Source organism: Ursus arctos, unplaced genomic scaffold (assembly GCF_023065955.2).
Source record: "Ursus arctos isolate Adak ecotype North America unplaced genomic scaffold, UrsArc2.0 scaffold_3, whole genome shotgun sequence".
Lineage (NCBI taxonomy): Eukaryota > Metazoa > Chordata > Mammalia > Carnivora > Ursidae > Ursus > Ursus arctos.
Genome location: NW_026622985.1, coordinates 54,618,647 through 54,632,097, shown reverse-complemented (window position 1 = coordinate 54,632,097; position 13,451 = coordinate 54,618,647).

The window sequence follows — 13,451 nt, the reverse complement described above, 5'->3', positions numbered from 1 at the left end:
ACTCCCTATATGTCTTTCAAGATCATCACTTCTCTACAAACACTGCCCTGACCCCCTGGATCACACCTGCTGTCAGGCCTCCCTGCAGTCTATCCTCTGAGCACACCTCTGTAATAAGCTAGTTACCTAATAAGGGGGCCACGTTTGGCTTCCTGTATGATCGTGAGCATCCACAGAGCCCCAAGTGAGTTTGATTCACCTTCATAGACTCAATGTCAGGCACTGGATGGGTGCAGATGAAAGAAGAAGCCGTGGGGTGAGTGGGATTGCCGAGGGTCAAGAGCAGAGCCAAAGACCTAGGCTAGATCTTTGGAAACTGTCTATATTTTGAAGATAGTACAGAGAAAAACAAAAGCAGATTAATCCCACGGACAAGCCCTGCCTGCCCAGATGGTGCATAGAAGGTGACCTTGGACATCTCTTAGGCTTCTCTTACTTATTCTTTCATCAGAGAAAAACAGTTCCCCTGTCTCTACGGGGATATCGGGTGAGAAGCAGATCTGCAAAGATGCTGGCCCCCGCCACACTCCCCCACACAACATATTAATGAACAGTTACACAGGGCAGGGTTTTTATCCTATTGGCCATGGACCAGCTGAGCCTATCCGCTACCCCCCAAACAGGCAAGGGTGAAGGCAAATACTGATCATGGGGCCCTCATCCAGAACCACATGCAAACCACCAACTAAGGCTGCTCCCCTGGATCCAGAGAGGAGCCTCGGCGAAGGGGTATCCTTTGTTTAAGGAACTTACAAGGGAAGAATTGTTTCATGATCTAAGATACCAAGAAGACACACAGTTGGGTGTTTGCCCCTGTTCTCTAAAACATGAGTCATGCATGAGGCCAGTCACTTGGAAAACAGAAACAAAAAGTTCACTCCTGCCAACATACCAAATTCCATAAGGGTGATGTAGCTTACTTGCACAGTGAATTCCTTCTCTCTCCGAACCTCAGGACTCTTCCTCCCCGACGCACTTGCTGCACACAGTTTTGTTGTCTACGTGTGTTCCATAGCACACTATGGGCATCCAGCCCACAGCACGAAGGCATTTAATCTAGATTTGGTGAGGGGGAATGTGCCCAAAAGCTATTCCAAAACCTTGTTTATAACAGATGTCAGCAGCCTGTGTTATAAAACTTATACTATTTGTCAATGAAATATAATGCTCAAAGCAAAATATATAGTATGTTTACTTCTAAACCCTTTGCCACTTTGCCAGACAATGAAAGAAAATTGTATTTTTATCAGATAGTTTTCTTAAGCCAGTGTGGCAAGTCCCTTTCCCTTTTCCTGGCTCTAATGGAGACCAATCTGTTCTACATTCTACACAACTGTGGAAATTATGGAAGAAGACGGGAGGAAGCGAATTTAGTATTTATGAATTTGTCGTGCCGTGTAGATAAATACCCAGTTTCCTACTTCACCTGGGCATCTGGGCAGGGAAAAACTCAATTAAGTAGGAATCGAATGATCCTTGGAATGATTATAAGGGAGGTCTTCCTCTCCTATTCTTTCTTACTTCTGTGATGAATGCATCATTGTTTTCCAGAGCCTGAGATGGCAGTGAGAACATGGTCAAGATGTGGAGTTTTTCCCTTATGTAATATTTCTCTATTTCAATGTATGAGAAAATCTGGTTAAGAAACTGGTTTGTAGGGGTGCCTGGGTGGCTCAGTCGTTGAGCGTCTCCCTTTGGCTCAGGGCATGATCCCAGAGTCCTGGGATCAAGCCCCGCATCGGGCTCCTCTGCTGGGAGCCTGCTTCTTCCTCTCTCACTCCCCCTGGTTGTATTCCCTCTCTCGCTGGCTGTCTCTCTCTGTCAAATAAATAAATAAAATCTTAAAAAAAAAAAAAAAAAGAAACTGGTTTGTATATTTTGAACCCTTAATAAAAATAAATACTATTATTTATTCAATGCTTGTGATTAATTTTGATTTTTCATTTTAAATCCATTTTATTGAGGTATAATTACATACAATAGAATGTCCCCTCTTTATACAGTTCAATGAGTTTTAACAAATGTATGCACCACACCCCTAATATAACAATCACCTCAAGTAAGAAATGGACTATTTCCAACACCCCAGAAAGTTTTCTTGTACACTGCTGCAGTCAGTCTCCCCACGCTATCCCTAAGAAACCACTGCTCTGTTCCGTTGTCACTACAGACTGGTTTTACTTTCTCAATGATTAAGTGGAAATGGAATCATACATTATGTAGTCTTTGGTATCTGGCTCCTTTTTCTCAGCACACTGTATGTGAGAGTCATCCATGTTGTTTCATGCTTCAAATCATTCTTTTCTCCTTATTTCTGAGTAGTATTCCATCGCAAGGCTATTCTGCAATTTGCGTATTCCCTCAACAGTCGATGGCCACTTGGGTTGTTTCTGGTTTTTAACTGTTAGAAATAAAGCTACTATGGGGCACTTGGGTGATTCAGTTGGTTAAGCAACTGACTTCGGCTTGGGTCATGATCCCGGGGTCCTGGGATCGAGCCCCATGTCGGGCTCCCTGCTCAGCCAGGAGTCTGCTTCTCCTTCTGCCTCTGCCCCTTCCCCCATTCATTCATGCTCTCTCTTTCTCTTTCTCTCTCTCCCTCTCAAATAAATAAAATCTTAAGAAAAAAAAAAGAAATAAAGCTACTAGGAACATTCATGCACAAATTTTTGCTGAGATATATGTTTCAATTTCTCTCGATTAGTTACCTAAGATTAAAATCATTGAGTAAATTACAATGGCATAATTAACTTTATAAAAAATTGCCAAGCTGTTTCCAAAGCAGTTGGACCACTTCACATGCCCATAACAGTGTGCGAGAGTTCCAGTTGCTCCACACACTCGCCAACACTTGGTGTTGTCAGTCTTTTTAAAGTTTCACTGTTCTTATGGGCATGTTGTGATATTTTGTTGTGGTTTTCATTTTTATTTCCCTGATGAGATGAAATGTTGAACAGCTTTTCATGTGCTTTTTGGCCTTTTACACATTTTCTTTTGTGAAATTTCTGTTCATAGTTTTGGCCCATTTTTAAAAACTGAGTCGAGTTTTTAATGACTGAATTGTAAGACTGTCTTTCTATACTCCAGATACAGGTTTTTGTTTTGTGGTGAGATATATGTTTTGTGAACATTTATTTGGCTTGCTTATTCATTCCTTCATGGTGTCTTTCAAAGAATAATTTTAATCAAGTCAAATACAAAGTCAAATTTATCTTTTTTTACAATGTTACTTTAGTTTCGTAAGTACAACATAGCGATTTGATGGTTCTATACATTATGCAGTTCTGCCGCAGTAAGTGTAGCTACCATCTGTCAGCACTCCCAAATTTATCTCTTTTAATGATTACTGCTTTTTGTGTCCTAAGAAAACTTAAATAAGACAAAATCATGAAGATGTGATCTTTTCTTTTCTTCTCTGTTCTATAATTCCAGCTTTTTATTTAGGTCTATTAGCCCTTTCAATGATCTTTTGTGTATAATGTGGGATAAAGGTCAAGATTCATTTTTTTCCCATATAAATATCCAGTTGTTTCAGCATCATTTATTGAAAAAACTACCCTTTCCCAACTGCTTCAATACCTTTGTCAAAACTCAATTGAGCAAATATATGTTGATATAGCTCATTGGCTATTAAAAATTCAAATATTAAACTTTGAATCCAGTATTGAAAAAACTAAGTTCAATGCTATTGAAGAAGGATCAAGAAGGAGAATGTGCTCAGGGCATTTAAAAATAAAAACAGCCCTGAAATAAATTGCCCATTTGTGTGTGTGTCCCCTCACCAGGCAGCAGCCCTCAGAGAGCAGACACTGGGCCTGACTCAAGCTTGTGGCTGGCATACAACAGGCTCCCAATATACACTTTGATAGGAAGGAAGGAAGGAAGGAAGGAAGGAAGGAAGGAAGGAAGGAAGGGAGGGAGGGAGGGAGGGAGGGAGGAAGGAAGAAGGAAGGAAGGAAGGAAGGAAGGAAGGAAGGAAGGAAGGAAGGAAGGAAGGAATAGGGAAGGGAGGAGGGGAGAGAGGAAGGAAAGAAGTCAGTCAGTCAGCCAGCTCTCTTTTTATGGTGGCACCATAAAACAACACAGAGCTCTGTGGATAATGTGCTTTCTCCTGCTGGGCTATTTATTCCCCCAAATTTGTTCCCACTCACCAAAGACTTTAAGTGGTCTTTGCCTTACATGAAACAGCAACCTGGACTAGAACCAGGTTCCTACCACCCGTCAGTGAGGGCAAAATGTCAGTAGAAGAGGCTCCTGCCTGAGCTCCTATCTGGCTCCACTACTTATCCTCACCGTGCCTGTTTGGTGAGCCACACTTCACAGCATTTCTGTGAGGAATAACACAGCCAATTCCTCCACAATCTTAAATACACCAGAAAAAATTGTCCTGTAACTCAACTCACTTTCTTACTGAGTCCTCACCTCTCCAGGACAGGAGACACGGCAAGCAGCTGACTCACCGTCCTCAGTCCCTGAAGGTCACGCTGAGAGGTCGATGTTCTCGGCCAAATGGTCCATCTGGACCTGGCCACTCTCTGCTTCTGAGCCTTGCTGGTGGTGGCAGCCTCTGTGACTGCCCCCAGGAGACTCCCTCTCAGGGGCGGTGGGAGACATAGGCAGCAGCTCTGCCTAAGAAATGGGAGGCAGGGCCCCATGCCCTCGGCCCCACCTTCCCCTCTGCTCACCAGCGTCTCTCAGGGGAATTGGTTTCTAGTCAGAGGCTGGAAGCCCTCTCCTTGCTTCTCCCACACATTTTCTCTTTGCCATGCATCGTCCACATTCTAATCACATTTGTCTCCTGAGGCGATCCACACAGCTGACTAGCTGCTTGGGAAGGAAGATGGAAAGTAAAGAGAGAAATGGAAGGGGCAAAAAGAACAAAGGGTCTCAGTAAGATGAAGTGTCTGGAACATTGTATGTGATCAATTAATGTTAGCTGTTGTTGTTCTTATTATTATGGAGGGGGAAGCTGGAGAATGAGGAGCCCCAGTTTCTGACAGAAATTAAAATGAGGCCTTACCACCAGGCCAGCCACAGGGGGCCACCTTCCTCTCCCTGCTGTTCACCGAGCGCCAGCCAATTTTCAACCCACGTGACCACGCTTCCATCCAAGACAATTTGAATTAATTTTGCGCATGAAATTTGGTGGGATGCAGTGCCAAATGTTTAACTGAAATCAAGATGCAAACTTCCCTTCATCTACCCGTTTTGTAAATCCTGTCAAAAATAAAATAAAAGCCATTAAGCTTGTCTGGCAACATTTGTCCTTTATGCTCCAAGTTATTCATTGTTCCTGATTCCCTCAACCTCTGTTTGCCCGCCCTCCCCCCCCACCCCAGTATTTGTTCTGTTATATTTATGGTCCCTGGGCAGGCGCAGCACACTGTCAGCTCTACTGACTTTGCCAAGTCTAAGATGCCTTTTAGGGACTTATTTTATTTAAAGAGCACCCCATTAATGGGTTTAATGGCCTTTCAATCACTTAGTATGCATTGTCAATGAGGGAGAATCGATTTTCTGAGAATTCCTGTTCTGGGAGGAAAACAAACAGCCCTTCCCTCTCTCTGCAGTTTGGCTGGCAAGCAGACGCCGGTGCGGCCGCGCTCGGTCCTGGGCCACAAGCTGTCCTTGCAGCCGACGGGCGCTCGGAAGAACTCGCCCTCCTCTTGCTCTCCTTTCCTGCCGTAACCGTTGGCCACGGGGACACGTTGCTTTATGAACTTTGGATGAGGCTGTTAGTCTCACAAAAGATCCACTCTGGGCTTCATGCCACCTCTTTGGGGAAGAATCAAACCACGACCCTTGAGGCTTTATGAGATCCTCTTGGTCCGAGGAACAGACGGCGAAGGATGGCGGGCATGCCAGGGTTCCCCAGACGCAGACTTTTAGAAGGGCACTGCACCTCCATGGTCTTGAGTTCCGGAAACTTGCAGCAGTGAGCAAACACATGAACTCTCACTGGGCTAGCTTCTAATTCCATAAGTATCTGTTGTTGGGTTTCTGAGTACAGGGCTTGGCACCGTGGGAGACATGTGCAGGAGGCATAAAGAGAGTAAAAAACCGTCTCAATGCACAGTCGGGGCTTGTCTCTTGCAAGTTAGCATCTCCTTTAGGTGTTGTTAACCAAACTTCTCTCTCCTCCCTCTCTGATTCTCCTCCCCCCTCCCCCTGCTCCCTGTCCTCCGCTTCCTCTCTCCTGCCCTTCCCGGAGAATCCTGCAGGAAATCCCACACACTCAATAACCACGGCTCTCTTCTATGAAGACTGACGGTGACAGGGAGTCTCTCCTTGGCATTCTGCAGTCACAGTCTACAGAATCCTCACCATGACCCTGCGTAAATGCTGTCATGTTTCGACCATCAGCATTTTTTCGGAGAAGGAAACCAAGTTTAAAGGAGGTCAAGTCATTAGCTGTGAGCCAGACCCATCTGACTTGAAAACCTTTTCTCTGAAACCCTGCGCTGACTTAGTTTTCTCCCGCTTTTTTTTAGGGTACTTTGCTCCCCAGGGAATAGCCAGCAGGTACCCACTGCCCTAAGGTAAGCGAAGCAGACTTGCTGACACCAGGCTAATTAGAATAACAATATTAATAATACAGCTCTCACCCCCCCGAAGTGACCATCCTGTGCCAAACACTTCATAGATCTTTTTTTCACTCAAGAGACAGAGAAAAGGGCCCCATGAGGTTAAGGGACTTGCCCAACCTCTCACAGTTCTTAGGTAATAATAATAATAATGACGAAACTGATTAAAGGCTTATTCTATGCCAAGTGCTGGGCTAAGGTTTTTCTATCTGTATATTTTTTAATCCCAACAAAGCAAGTGTTATTATTTATAGCGTACAGATGAGGAAACAGAGGCTCAGAGACTGAAAGCCACTTGCCCAAGGTTAGCCAGCCCAAAAGGGACGGGGCCAGCATTCGACCCAGGTGGCCTATGCCTACTTACAACAGCCATGCCACTGTCAGGCCCCAAAGCCCACGCTCTTCATCTCCCTCCTCTCTAAAAGCCTTTTGGAAAATGGCCCCTAAGTTTTCCGAAAACAATAGTTGAAGACAAACCCAAGAGACATCAGATTTTGCGGCGGGGCCGCTTCTTCACAAGCTCCTGCCCTGCCTGAGACTCTCATTTGCATTTGTCCTTCTGCGGTAGTTTCCAATTCCCAGGCAGAGCACAATTTAACTGTAAAATTCGCCTTAGCTAACCAGCTGTCTGCGGCAGTCGGGCACCAGGCTCAGGTGCGACTCCCAGCAGGCTCTCTCGCGTCAGCATGCCCCCTCTGTAAAGCAATATAAAGTCACCTCCGAGAAATGAGATGCCACTTGGAAGGGGCAAGTGCTGCCATACCTGCTTGTTGTCGGCTCGGAACAGTGTGGGGGTGCCAATCACGGCTCAACTACTCCCAGGACTTCTCTCCTGAAGACTTCCCTCTCATCTACAAGAACCGGTACAGGCAAGACCACCAAATGTCCTGGGCCAGGGGTGCTACTTGGGACGGCATCCTGGAAGGGAGGGGTGATGGGCTTAATTGGCCTGGTCTCACCACACTGTGGGCTGGCCATCTAGCTGAGGGCTCCCAACACCCAATAGGTAAGATAACGCCATTCAGCAAATGTCATCTGAGCCTCTACTATATTTAGGATGTTATGCAAGAGGTACAAAGGTGAATCGAAAGCCCAATCTCAGGGCGCCCATCTGGCTCAGACGGAAGAGCACGTGACTCTTGATCGCCGAGTCTTGAGGTCGAGCCCCATGTTGGATGTAGAGATTACTTAAATAAATGAACTTTTTATTTCAAGGATTTTATTTATTTGAGAGAGTGAGAGAGAGAGAGAGAGCATGAAAAGGGGGAAGGTCAGAGGGAGGAGCAGACTCCTTGATGAGCAGGGAGCCCAACGCAGGGCTCGATCCCAGGACTCCTGGATCATGACCTGAGCTGAAGGCAGACACTTAACCAACTGGGCCACCCAGGTGCCTCTTAAATAAATAAACTTAAAAAAAAACCAAAAAGCCCAATCTCAGCCTGATGTGACCCTACAATTTGACAAGTATGTACAGTGCTGAGTAAGAAAAGGTGACCTTAGAAAGATATAATCATTGTGTTCAAAGACATCTGGTTAGAGGCTATAGTTGCAATGAGGAAGCACATGAGATTATTGGGAGAAAAAGGATAGAGACAGCAGAGAAAAATGCCCAGAAGAGGACTACTGCACAGGACTCAACAGAGGCAAGGGCAAAGACATCCTAGAGACGGAGCAAAGGAAGAGAATAATAGCTCAGTGCCCCACGAAGCACAGGGGGACCCATGGGAGGGACGCATCCATAGTGTCCAATGAGACCAGAGCAATGAGACCAGAGAAAAGGCCATGGGCCCCAGTGACAAGGACGATGCTCACCCCCCTGAGAAAACAGTGTGTGTAAGGGAGGCCAGCAGTTTGCTCAAGGTCAAGGAGACACATAGGTGGAGAGGAAAATAACTGAAGAGTGTGGACTGCTATTTAGAAATATTTATTAATGAAAGTCAGAAGAAGTGGAGGTCAGTGAGGGAAGAGGGTAGCAGGCCTGAGGAATGTGTCTGAAGGATGGGGAAGATTCAAACAGGATTGCAGATTCCTGTTAGAGTAAGAATCAATGGCAGGCAGGAACAACCAAGGGTACAGGGGGACAAATTCACATGGGAAGGCAAAGAGACCCTTCAGAGACTAAGGCAAGGAAAGAGGAGGAGGGATGGTGCAGCCGTCCGACATGGAAAGGGGGATGCTGACCTTGGAGACCTTGACTTTGCCATGATATTACAAATGATCTCCAGAAGTGATTGTCCTTTCACAATAGTGTGGGGACTATGCTAAGATGGCCATCTTCTGAAGGAAGATGCCAGAGGAAATGTGGAAAGATTCACTACATTTGTTTTTCATCAAGCAAATGTTCATCTTTTTCTTTCTCATTATTTTGTTTAATTACATACACAATTATAGTAAGTTTAGTTCTTCAGCCTTCCTTGTCTTTACTTCTACTTAGGAGTATCTTATGACCTTTATCTCAAGGATTTGCCTCCTCTTATTACCATCAACTCTGGAGTCGACAGGGGCTAATTATGCAGGCTGAAGATTACCTGGGTCTTTCTCTCCCTCTTCCCACAGACTCCCTGCATCGTAGCCATTTCACTGCTCATCAGTCCTTCCACCAGATGTGGGCAGGGGAAGCATGAAAAGTTAAACCTCAAATCAGTTCACTTTATTACTTATTTTGGGATCTAGCCAAATATTTTAAGCTATTAGCTCAAATGAGGTTGGGGGCTAACCCAAGTTCATAGTTATTTCATTATCCATGAATGGAACCACCCCCAATTAGTCCCAAAGTCAGAAAGATGAAAAACGTCAATGTGAGAAAACAAAGACGAACTTAGTGAAGGTCTCACTGGCAGAGCTCTAAGTAATAACTCTTGTGCCTTAGTTTTGTCTGTCTCCTTGCCGTTCACTGAGTCTTGCTTGCTCGTTGTGGCTGTCTCATTTGAAATTCCACATATTGTATTTTCCGACTGGAAGCACTGAGAGTGAGCACTGCCAGTATTAACAGATTGGTGCTTCTTCTAGTCCCTGAAATGCAATGCTCAGAGTATTCATTAGCATTATGGTTCGGGCAGCTTCCAATGCTCCATAGTCTGCCTGTCTCATCGACAACTGAGCATAGGGCATGATCAGATGGTTCCCGGTATCTGTTTACTTATTAAACTTTGAGAGGTGTGTATTTTTAAAAGGATCCAATACGTCCTGATATTGTGCCACAGTTTTTCAAGATGTTACTATTAGGGAAAATGAGTAAAAGATCCATAAGACCTCTCATACTGCTGTGAATCTACAGTCATATTGTGAATCTACAATTGACTCAAAATAAAAGGTTTAATAAAAAATGCTCCAAGACCTTATCATCAGAAGAGCAAAACCAAAATAAAATCTAACGAGTACTTTCATGTATTCAATACATACACTAAAATGGCTAAAATTAAAAAGACTGACAATATCAAGTGTTGACAAGGGTGAGAAGGAACTAGAACTCTCAGATACTGCTGGTGGAATATACAACCACTTTGGAAAGCAACTTGACAATTTCTTATAAAGTTAAACATACACCTATCATAGGACCTAGCAATCCCACACCCAGGTATTTCCTCAAGAGAAATGAAAATATATGTCCACAAAAAAGTATATACAAAAAAGGTATACAAATGTCGGTGGCACTTTATTCATAATAGCCCCAAAGTGGAAACAACCCAAATGGCTATGAACCAGCAAATGGATGCATTTTGACATACTCGTGCAATGGAATACTACTCAGCAACAAAAAGATTAAAGCCACTAACACATATAATATAAATGAATTTCAAAGTCATTATGTGGAGTGATAGAATTTAAACATAAGAGTACATACTATGTGAATCTATTTACCTGAAGTTCTAAAACAGGCAATGCAATTTGTATTGACAGAAAGCAGATCCGTGGTTGCCCAGAGACATGAAGGATCAGGGATGGATATTAGCTACAAAAGGCATGATGGAACTTTTGGGAGGGATAGAAATGTTCAATATCTTGATTGTGGTGATGGTGGTGGTTACATAGGGGTGTGTGTGTGTGTGTGTGTGTGTGTGTGTGTGTGTGTGTGTTTTATTTAATATAAAGTACACCTTAATAAACTTGATAGAGGGAAAGAGGAAGACTCCAAGAACCTCTAACCAAATCATAAAAATTAACTAAAACCTAGCAATGATTTTCTTATACTCAGTATATTAAATTTCTAATCTTAAACACATCTGTAACAATGAAGAGATACCCTGAGCTAACAGACCCTGGCTTAGATCAGCCAGTAGAGGGAACTCTTTCTCAAACTGAGGCTCCATCAACTCAGTGACCTACTGAGATTAATCTCTAAGCTGTGAAAATGTAACTCTCCTATGTCTCCACATTTCTCTTCACTCATAGGTACAGCCACATAACCTCAAGTAGAAGGAACAAACACTATCCCAGTTAGGAAACTAACCCTGTTCCTATTGAGAGGTGGAAGAAAGGAAGAATTCCAGACCAGCTGGTTGGTGTTTCAGCAGCCACTCTGACTTCCTCCTGTGCTCCCACTCTGATCTGTAGATGAGGCTGGTAATTAAGGGTGCTCGTAAGCAAGCCTACCTCTTACTCCCCAGACATAGCAATCACAGTCCTGCCATGGTGCTGTGCCTGCCTTCTGTCTCAGTTGCCTGAAAGTGGGGTCCTGACTTGTGTTTGCCAGTGCTTCTATAATCTAGAGTCCCTGTGCTATCTAATACCAGATCTAAGAGCCTAGCTTGTCTGCCATTTTCCTGGAGCCAAGTTCTCATGATGCTCGGCTCTACCCTCTCCCCCCAGGAACTCCTAGAAGTCAGGCCTTTGCCCACCTGTGCTCTGAATTGGGTCTGCCCCAGCCCTAGCAGGCCACCTGCCCATCCTGAGTGCCTTGTTACCTTCTCCTTAGGCCCTCTTGATTTATGAATCCCAGATTCATCCCTAGGGATGCCCACTCACCATCAACTATACACTGGTTCTCAGACACATGTCAAGTCATTGCTCACCAGAAAACATCTTGGTGAAGCAATCAAAAGGTCTTAGAGGACAAATTCGGAGTCACTGTAAAATAATTCTCTTTGTGCTGCATCTAGAATCACAGAACTTTAGAGTCAGTGGGAGTCCATGTACTCCAAGCATAGCCTCTGCAGGAATTGTTGAGAAGTGGACATGGAAGTCCTATTTTTGAACATTTCCAGTAGAGGCACTCAGTACTTTTCAAGATAATCCATGCCATTATTAGGTAGATTTAATTGCTAAAATCTCCTTTTTATGGACTTCAAATGTTATCTCCTTGAAAACCCACCTATTATCTTGGTTTCTACTTTTTTGTGAGGAACACAGAATTCCCTTTTCTCTACAATAGCACTTGAATTGTTCAAAGTCAGCAATCATATGTTCTTCTCCCTCCTGTTTGTCATAATATTTCTTTGCCAGGCCGAGAGAAAAAAAGTCAAGTAAATTTAATTCAGTTCCTACTCAGTTTTAAGCAGCATTCTGAGTGCTTGGGGTGCAAAGATGAATTATTTATGGTCTCTGCCTTCAAAGAGTTTATAGAATGGAAGGGAAGAGTTGGAGAGTCTGGGGTCGACCCTCGGAGGAGACAGCAACCCTGGTTGAGCAGGGAGCGGGTGGGAGGGTAGTCCAGGCATTGGAATGTAGGTGCAAAAGTCCAGTGGCAATGCTGGAAAGTTTCTGGAAGCGGGGCACAGAGTGGGAGTGTAATGAGAGGTGACACTGGAGGGGCAAGCCAGCACCAGATCACAAAGGACATTGCAGGTCATGCTGGAGTTTTACACAGGGAATCACACAATTCTATTCCAGTTTTAGAAAGAGTACTTTGGGGCACCTGGGTGGCGGAGTCAGTTGAGTGTCCTACTCTTGGCTTTGGCTCAGGTCATGATTTCAAGGTCATGAGCTCAATCCCTGTGTGGGGCTCCGCACTCAGCATGGCGTTTGCTTGAAATTCTCTCTCCCACTCCTTCTGTTCCTCCCACTCGTGCTCGCTCTATCTCTCTCAAATAAATAAATATATCTTAAAAAAAAAAAGATGTCTTTGACTGCTCCATGCAGAAGTGGTTGGAGAGGGACAGAAGTGGAGACAGAGGTGTCTGTGAAGGGGCTAACATGAGCCCCAGGGGAGAGATGCCCATGGCCTTACCTCAGGTAGCAGCAATGGGAATGGCAAGAAGTGGGCTCACTGAAGAGGTGCCAAAAGTATTGATTCAGTAAGACTCAGATGTGAGAATATGGGAGAGGGAAACCCAAGCCCATTTTTCTGCCTTGACTGAATAGTGACACTATGCCAAAGAAGATAGGCAACCGACAAGAAAAACCAGTTGCGGAGCGCAGAGCTGGTGAATGCAGCTGTGTACATGTTGAGTCTGTGGTGTTGGTGGCAGGCCAAGTGAAGTTGTTGGGCAAGTGGTATCAGAGCTTAAAAGAGAGATCTGTACTAGAGATATGGATTCGTGAGTCACAGGCCCATAAGTGGTCATTGAGGACTCAGGTGTGGATAAAGGCAGGTAACAGATGTGTACGGCATGACAAGAGAATGGGAAGCAGGCGCCTGGGTGACTCAGTCAAACGTCCGACTCTCGATATTGGCTCAGGTCATGATCTCAGGGCCATGAGATCAAGCCCTGGGTCAAGCTCTGTGCTGGGTGTAGAGCCTGCTTAATATTCTCTCTCTCCTTCTACTTCTGCCCCTACGTATGATCTCTCACTTAGAGAGAGAGAGAGAGAGAATGGGAAGCAGCATGTAGGGGGTGAGCATAGAAGAGGGAAAATAGGGAGTGGCCAGGAGGCCTGGGGCAAACATGATGCAACTGTTTCTAACACAGTAAGCTTTCCAAACACTTG